The sequence below is a fragment of the Camelus ferus genome, chromosome 3, assembly GCF_009834535.1.
Source record: "Camelus ferus isolate YT-003-E chromosome 3, BCGSAC_Cfer_1.0, whole genome shotgun sequence".
NCBI classification, from domain to species: domain Eukaryota; kingdom Metazoa; phylum Chordata; class Mammalia; order Artiodactyla; family Camelidae; genus Camelus; species Camelus ferus.
The window spans coordinates 114,815,028-114,822,009 of NC_045698.1; the positions used below are offsets into that span (position 1 = coordinate 114,815,028).

The window sequence follows — 6,982 nt, forward strand, 5'->3', positions numbered from 1 at the left end:
TGACCAACCATTCCTCTGTCCAAATTGTTTCTTTCAAAGAGTTCTAAACTATTTCTTCTCTTATTGTGCCTTAGGTTCACCTGAACTCTTTTAATTCATAACATATCTATTTTTGAAAAATCGTGATAGTTGGGTTTGAACAGGGAGATATTATAAATACATATGCTTAAATTTATATCTAATTGAGAATTGGAAAGAACTTCATACACACAAAAAAATAAAATAAAAGGTAAAAATTAAATAAGATGAAGTTCCATAAAACAATGATTACCGTATAAGTATTGGAGAAACAGAGAGACATAAAACGGATGCTGTTTGGGAAAGCTTACACAGATTCATCAAATCTACAAGGGGGGAGGTGAATATATACTCAGGCAAAGGCTCTACTTTAACTACATCATTAAGATATTTATTGAAAAGGCTGAAGAGAGGGACTTTTGGTAAATAATACTTGACAATAAGAATGCATTTTAGACTTCACAAAAGAAAAACCAAATTAATGCCTGGCTTACAAGAAGCTTGATTTAACACTTCTGAGTGAAGAAGACTAAAAAGAAAGTGGCTTCTCAGCATAGCTGATAGGTTGCTACAGTTTTAGAGGTAAAATTGGGAAGGAACATGGAAGAGAAATCATACATTGATGGCAGTAAGCATTTATCCATAATAGAATCCTATAATATTTAATTTACATTGATTTCCAATGAATAAATTTTGAATATGACATCTGAGTTTGGTGTCACTTGAATTTGAAAAAGTATGCCGTAAAACATACTTACCCCAACAATGTTACAATAAAATGGTTTTGTAATGTTAAAGGTTTCTTGGAAAACATTTTGGTCAAAAATATTTACATCTTCATATTTTAATCTTCAGCTCAAAAATAAGGCTATGTTTTTCTAAAACTGATAAGTTCTTAATTTAAGAGCTAAAAATTTGAATACTATACTGTCTGAGTAAATAATAAAAATATCTTATTGTTTAAAACTTAACTTACTCTTTTATCTACCTTTAGGAAAATTTATATGAATGCTCCATGGAAAATTATAATCAAACATCAATTGATTTCATCGTATTGGGATTGCTCCCCTCTTCAAGAATTGGCCTGTTTCTTTTTACTCTCATTGTTCTCATTTTCCTAGTGGCTCTATTTGGCAACCTCTCCATGATCCTTCTCATCTGTCTGGACACTCATCTTCATAAACCCATGTACTTTTTACTTGTCAGTTATCCCTAATTGACCTGAACTACATCTCCACCATTGTCCCCAAAATGGCCTCCAATTTCCTGTTTGGAAACAAGTCTATCTCCTTCATTGGGTGTGGGATTCAGAGCTTCTTCTTCTTGACTTTAGCAGGAGTGGAAGGATTGCTTTTGGCCTCCATGGCTTATGATCGTTATGTGGCCATTTGCTTCCCTCTGCACTATCCCATGAGGATCAGCAGAAGAGTGTGTGTGTTGATGATAACAGGATCTTGGATAATGGGCTCTATCAACTCCTGTGCCCACACCACGTATGCCCTCCACATCCCTTACTGCAGGTCCAGGGCCATCAATCATTTCTTCTGTGATGTCCCAGCCATGCTGACTCTGGCCTGCATGGACACGTGGGTCTATGAGTACACGGTGTTTGTGAGCACCAGCCTCTTCCTTTTGTTGCCTTTCATTGGGATTGCATGTTCCTACGGCTGCGTTCTCCTTGCTGTCTACCGCATGCGCTCAGCAGAAGGGAGGAAGAGGGCCTATTCAACCTGCAGCGCCCACCTCACTGTGGTGACTCTCTACTATGCGCCCTTTGTTTACACTTATCTGCGCCCAAGATATCTCAGATCTCCAGCAGAGGACAAAGTTCTGGCTGTCTTCTATACCAGTCCTGACCCCAATGCTCAATCCCTATTATCTATAGCCTGAGAAACAAGGAGGCTGATGGGAGCTCTGAGAAGAGTAATTCAGCAAATCTGCTTTGTGAAAATGTGGACAGAAATTTTGCATTAGTAGCAGGAGTTGGATATAAATCCATTCATCATCATATAGCAATTTAAAAGTTATTTTACCTTTAAATGCCAAGAATAAAATTAATCTAGTGGTGGAGAATATTATTCATATCTGGGCATCACTTGCATATATATAATATATATATCATATCAAGACTTTTTCTTTGTATTCTTCATTGTGTGTTTTTCCCATCAATTTCAAAAAAAATTTTTTTTTTTTTGCTGGTATGTTCTCAATGCAAATTCTTTTTGTCACGTAGTAATGAAAATGATAACTGAAATTATCATTTAGCGTTATAAATCTACTATTTTCCATTTATTTTCCTAAATGTTTAAAACATGTTTTCTGAATGTCTAGGTCAGATTAAAAGTCAGAAAACTTCTTGTTCTTCCCATAACGGAACTATAATTACCAGTAACATCTTTTTCTTTCCTTCAGGATATGGAAACTTCATTTCGGAGGTTTAGCTGAGACTTCAACAGAGATTCTGAAGTCCTTATACCATTCTGAAGGGAAAATGTCAAGTTTGTGTTTCTTTTAGGGTGATGTGAGGAAGAAAAGTTAAGCAAAGATAAAACACCCCGTTGCTTGCACTGTCATGCTGTTGGCTTCTGTAATCTTGCTTGCTTCTTGTATCAGCCCAAAGTAGCCATTGAGAAACTTACTGCCCTTGGCCCAAGAGGTCCCTAACATGTATAAGAAGCAATCAAAACCCGAGCCGGGAGCTCAGCCTTTGGTGGTGACTCCGCTGGGCCAGCACTAGTGCGGAATAAACCATTTTTTTTTCTGATCCTCTGAGTGCATGCCAACTGTCTCTTCCTGCCGGCAGAATTCTCCCATTATAGTGCATCCTAGGGAAGTGATTTAATATCAGGTATACCCGGGGATCAATATGGACCTGGAGATGCCAACAGAGACCAAGGAAACTGAAGTTAATTTTAAGACTAGTGGTTCAATGGTTTAGTTTAATTAGTGGAAATTGGAAATGGCGAGGATCTTCTTGCAACCATCTCCCAAACTCATAACCTACTCAGCTTACGCCCCAAGTTGCCACTGCAATTCTTACACTAGATAATGTCTCTCAGATGGCATTTCATTCTCCACTCACTACATCCCATAGCTCTACTAAAGCAGGCTGAGAAAAGTTAACTTATGAACTCATTTTAGCCATTCATATTATGGCTTAGTTATTTTCCTAGCCAGGTCCCACACTTCCTCCAATAAAAATCCATCAGCTCAAATAAACTTTCTGGGTAAATTGTTTTCGTTGTCCATCAGTGATAAGTGCAGAAATGCTCCTTACCACTCAGGTGTGGCAAGAAAGGGAAGGTTCATATCCTGCATAATTTGCAGGGCATAGCACACAGTGAAAAATACAAAGCTTCTTGTTCATAAAAGCAGAAAATGGTACCACTATAGTTGCTCAAAAGTAGTTTTTTCTCGACTTTATTTTCTTAGTTATGAAATTATAAAATGCAATAAAAATTGCAAACAATATTTTGTGTCCGATTTTATACACAGTCAAAAGAAATATTTTCTTGTCCAATATATCTGTTAATTATAAGGTTTGAGTCTCATTTTTCTCTGAGTTTATTTTTATCAAAATGTATAATTTGGTAAAATTAATAGAGATGATAAACGTAGTAGAAAGTGATTTCAGTCGCTGGTGATAAATGCTATCTTGCAACTAATTTTTGATTATTTTAATTTTTTAATTTTAAAAGAATCTTTATGCTTTTGTTACTGGAGTTATTAAGAGTGTTTATAGGTTGCGAAAACATTGGGCTGAATTTCTGATAAATTATACCAAAATATCTATTTGTGCACTCAAAGTTTTGATGATTCTCAAGAAGAATTTTTTTTCTTAAAAGATTTATCTCATGAAGCCATTTCAACTCATCAATTCCAAGTCCATTTCATGTAAATCTGAATTTCATTTAAAATATAAATTTGATTACTGGTATTTTAATGATTCCTCTCAAATTTCTGGTAATTTGTGTACTTTGTATAAGAAACCAGAGGTTCCTTTGTGTTTCAAATGTCACTTCACTCATTTTATCACTGCTTTCTCCAATGCAAGGTAAATTGCTGAAATTTTTTGTTAATAATTATTTTCTGAAATTTTATAGGAAAAGAGTGTTATTTTCCATCAGTAATCTTTCAAATTCATTTTATATTGTGAATGAACAATATTCAAACCATATCAGCAAACAAAGAATGCTGAAGCCATCAAGTCATTAGCGGCTCCCGCCACCCCCCAGTGAGGACAAGCCTGCAGCCCAGCCTCTGCAGCCACTCACAGTGGTGCACCCTCAGGGGACTCAGAATAAGAAAGGACAGGACACTGGCCCTAGATAGCTAGGTGCTTGTCAAAGGAATGAATTCAATGAGCCCAAATGCTTGCTTCCTCCCATACATAGAAAAGCCCTAAATTCTTTAACTTGAGATGCCTAGGTTCTTCAGTTAACAAGTAATCTTTTAATGTTCTGACTACCTGGCTTTTGCTGTAAAGCTCCCATATATCCCGGCTCCTCCCCTGCCTCCTGGGAGCAGACCCTCAGAGCCATCTGAGAGGCTGTCATCCTAGGCTGAGTCCTCAGAGTTGTCCGCCGAATAAAACATAACTCTCAACTTTTAGGCTGTGCGTTTGTTTCAGTCAACAATCTCTTTACATCACCTGCACCATGGGTTCCTGCCAGGCAAAGCTCCTTCCATCTCCTAGGCAGTGGTCAGCTCTACCCTTGTTGTTGAATCTGCAACTACTGTTGTCAATACCACCACCTCCCTGCACCCACGTTTCAACCCAACCAGTCACTCGGGTTCCTGTGGTGCCCTGATCTCTCTACTGTGTCTGTGTGCACATGAAAAGGCCAGGCTAATTGGTACCTTTGCCAATATCTACAATTCCTGCTGCTGGACCAAAACTGAATGCTAATGCTGCCACCAGTGCAGCTCTTCTGCTTACATGCAGACTCAGAAATAAACTTATTAAGAATTTCAAGTTGGCAAACACAGAGGATTAAACCAAGCAAGGGGACTATCTGAGTGTCAGACCCTCTGTAAGCACACATGTTTCTCGCCCTGAAAAAGGTAGAATGAATAAATATAAAGGGAATGCCATCATGCAAAACCAGGAAAATGATGGGAGTGTCTGCTGTTTTTGTCCGTTGTTACCACTGGCAGGAATCTACGGAGGAGCAGGCATCCCCACTCCAGACGCCTCATCCATTCCAGGAAGTGAAAAATACAGGGAATCAGGAGACATGGTCCATCCTTGGCCTTGATGCTGCGTGTCTTATTCGATTATTAAACTGCTTTTAACAAGAAATTGCAAGCCAAGTTTTTAATTTACATTTTAAGTAACCTCCTTAAAAAGCAAAGATTGTGGGTTATATCAGATTAATTTCCTGTGTTTTATCAGGCCTTTGATTACTTAAGAAAAATGAGTCTTCTCTATGAAAAGGGCTAAGTTTTTTGTGTTTGTTTTTTAGAAAGTATTTAACATTCTGTATTTGCCTGCCAGACCTTTGTCATGATGATTGAAGGGATAGCTAAGTATTTTCCACAGTGACCTATGATTCTATTTGACCCTTTTAATAATTTTTGATAAACTTGTGTATGAAACCCTTTTAATAATTTTTGATAAACTTTCCAAAATGGAATAGTAAATATTTTTGTCCTCAAATTCACTTGATGACTTTCCATAAGGCTCCTGTAAAATTTCAAAAGACATTTTCTTTCATCTTATTCAAATAAAGACGTTAAAATAATGGGGCTTATTTGATATGTAAAATTACATGAGAATAACTGTCAAATAAGAAGTAATATTAAGCCTTCTTTATGCTGTATTTGTATAGATACATATGTGTTCCAGAAATTATATGAAATTTTTAGTAATTTTATATATCCTGATATATTGTTATCAGTCATAATTCTGACTCTCATCTTAAAATGTTGCATATCAAAGTAATAACTACATTTTTTATCAAAGAACTTTCATCAGATCTTTAACAATGGGCATTTTAAGCCTTTGTCATTGACAGAGTTATTGTTTTTGTCACATTCTTTTGCAAAAGGGTTCCTGAAAAATTGTTCTATTTTCAAGGAAATTCACTGAAACAAATAATGGAGAAAGTGGAGTCAAAAGTATTCATTACGTGTGACTAAGTGGACCAAGGAGGATAATTACATTTTTATGTTGCTTTGTTTGAAACATTGCTGATTTCTTAAAGCCTCTCTTTCCAGATTGAAGAAAAACTTTCTCTTAAGCTGTCTGTGACTTTTGACAATTTGGGAAAAGTATACTTTCATGAACAAAGATGCACCATCTACTCTTGTTCCATACTGATCCCTCCGGAATCTGGAGATTCTTGAGTATTGTGTTCATGCAAATACAATTAATTATTTGCAAAAGTTTAATCTGAATGTGTTCTTGTAAGAGGACACAACTGGAAACACTGGGTATATTATCAAGGCTTTGACTGGAATGCCATATTTGAGAGCGATGTGTATAAACTCAGATATGACCAAACAGCTTTGAGAAACTACGATTGACTTTATGTTGCCAATAAAGCCACTTGGAAAAGTCAGACTTGTACCTTGCCTGCAGGGTTCCAGCAAAGCTATCTTATACGGTTAATCACAATCTTGGTGCACTTATATAAAAAATCAGGCCAACTTTAATGCAAACAAATTGGTTTTACCGTGGTTGTTTTGGTAGTAAATGGGAATAAATACAAAGTGAAAAACTGCATATTTTTAAACATTACATTCTAGTTCTGTTAGTTATCTTGAGATTTTCTTATATTCCTGTATACAAAACTGGACTGGATTCTGAATTCTTCTTTTTTCCCCAAATATCTGGCTACAACTCTCCAAACTAATGTTTCCAATTTCCCCCCACCATTCTGATTTGGAATCACTCGGAAAAAATGACTGCCCTTGAATCTCCTTGGTTGGGACTGTAGGAGATCTTCCTCATTACCCAGGT

At 36.6% G+C, this 6,982-nt stretch overlaps 1 pseudogene; it reads left to right on the forward strand.

Annotated features, from left to right (window-relative positions):
* Nucleotides 1-924: 924 nt before the first annotated feature.
* LOC102512743 lies at nt 925-1,992 on the forward strand (annotated as a pseudogene).
* Nucleotides 1,993-6,982: the final 4,990 nt, after the last annotated feature.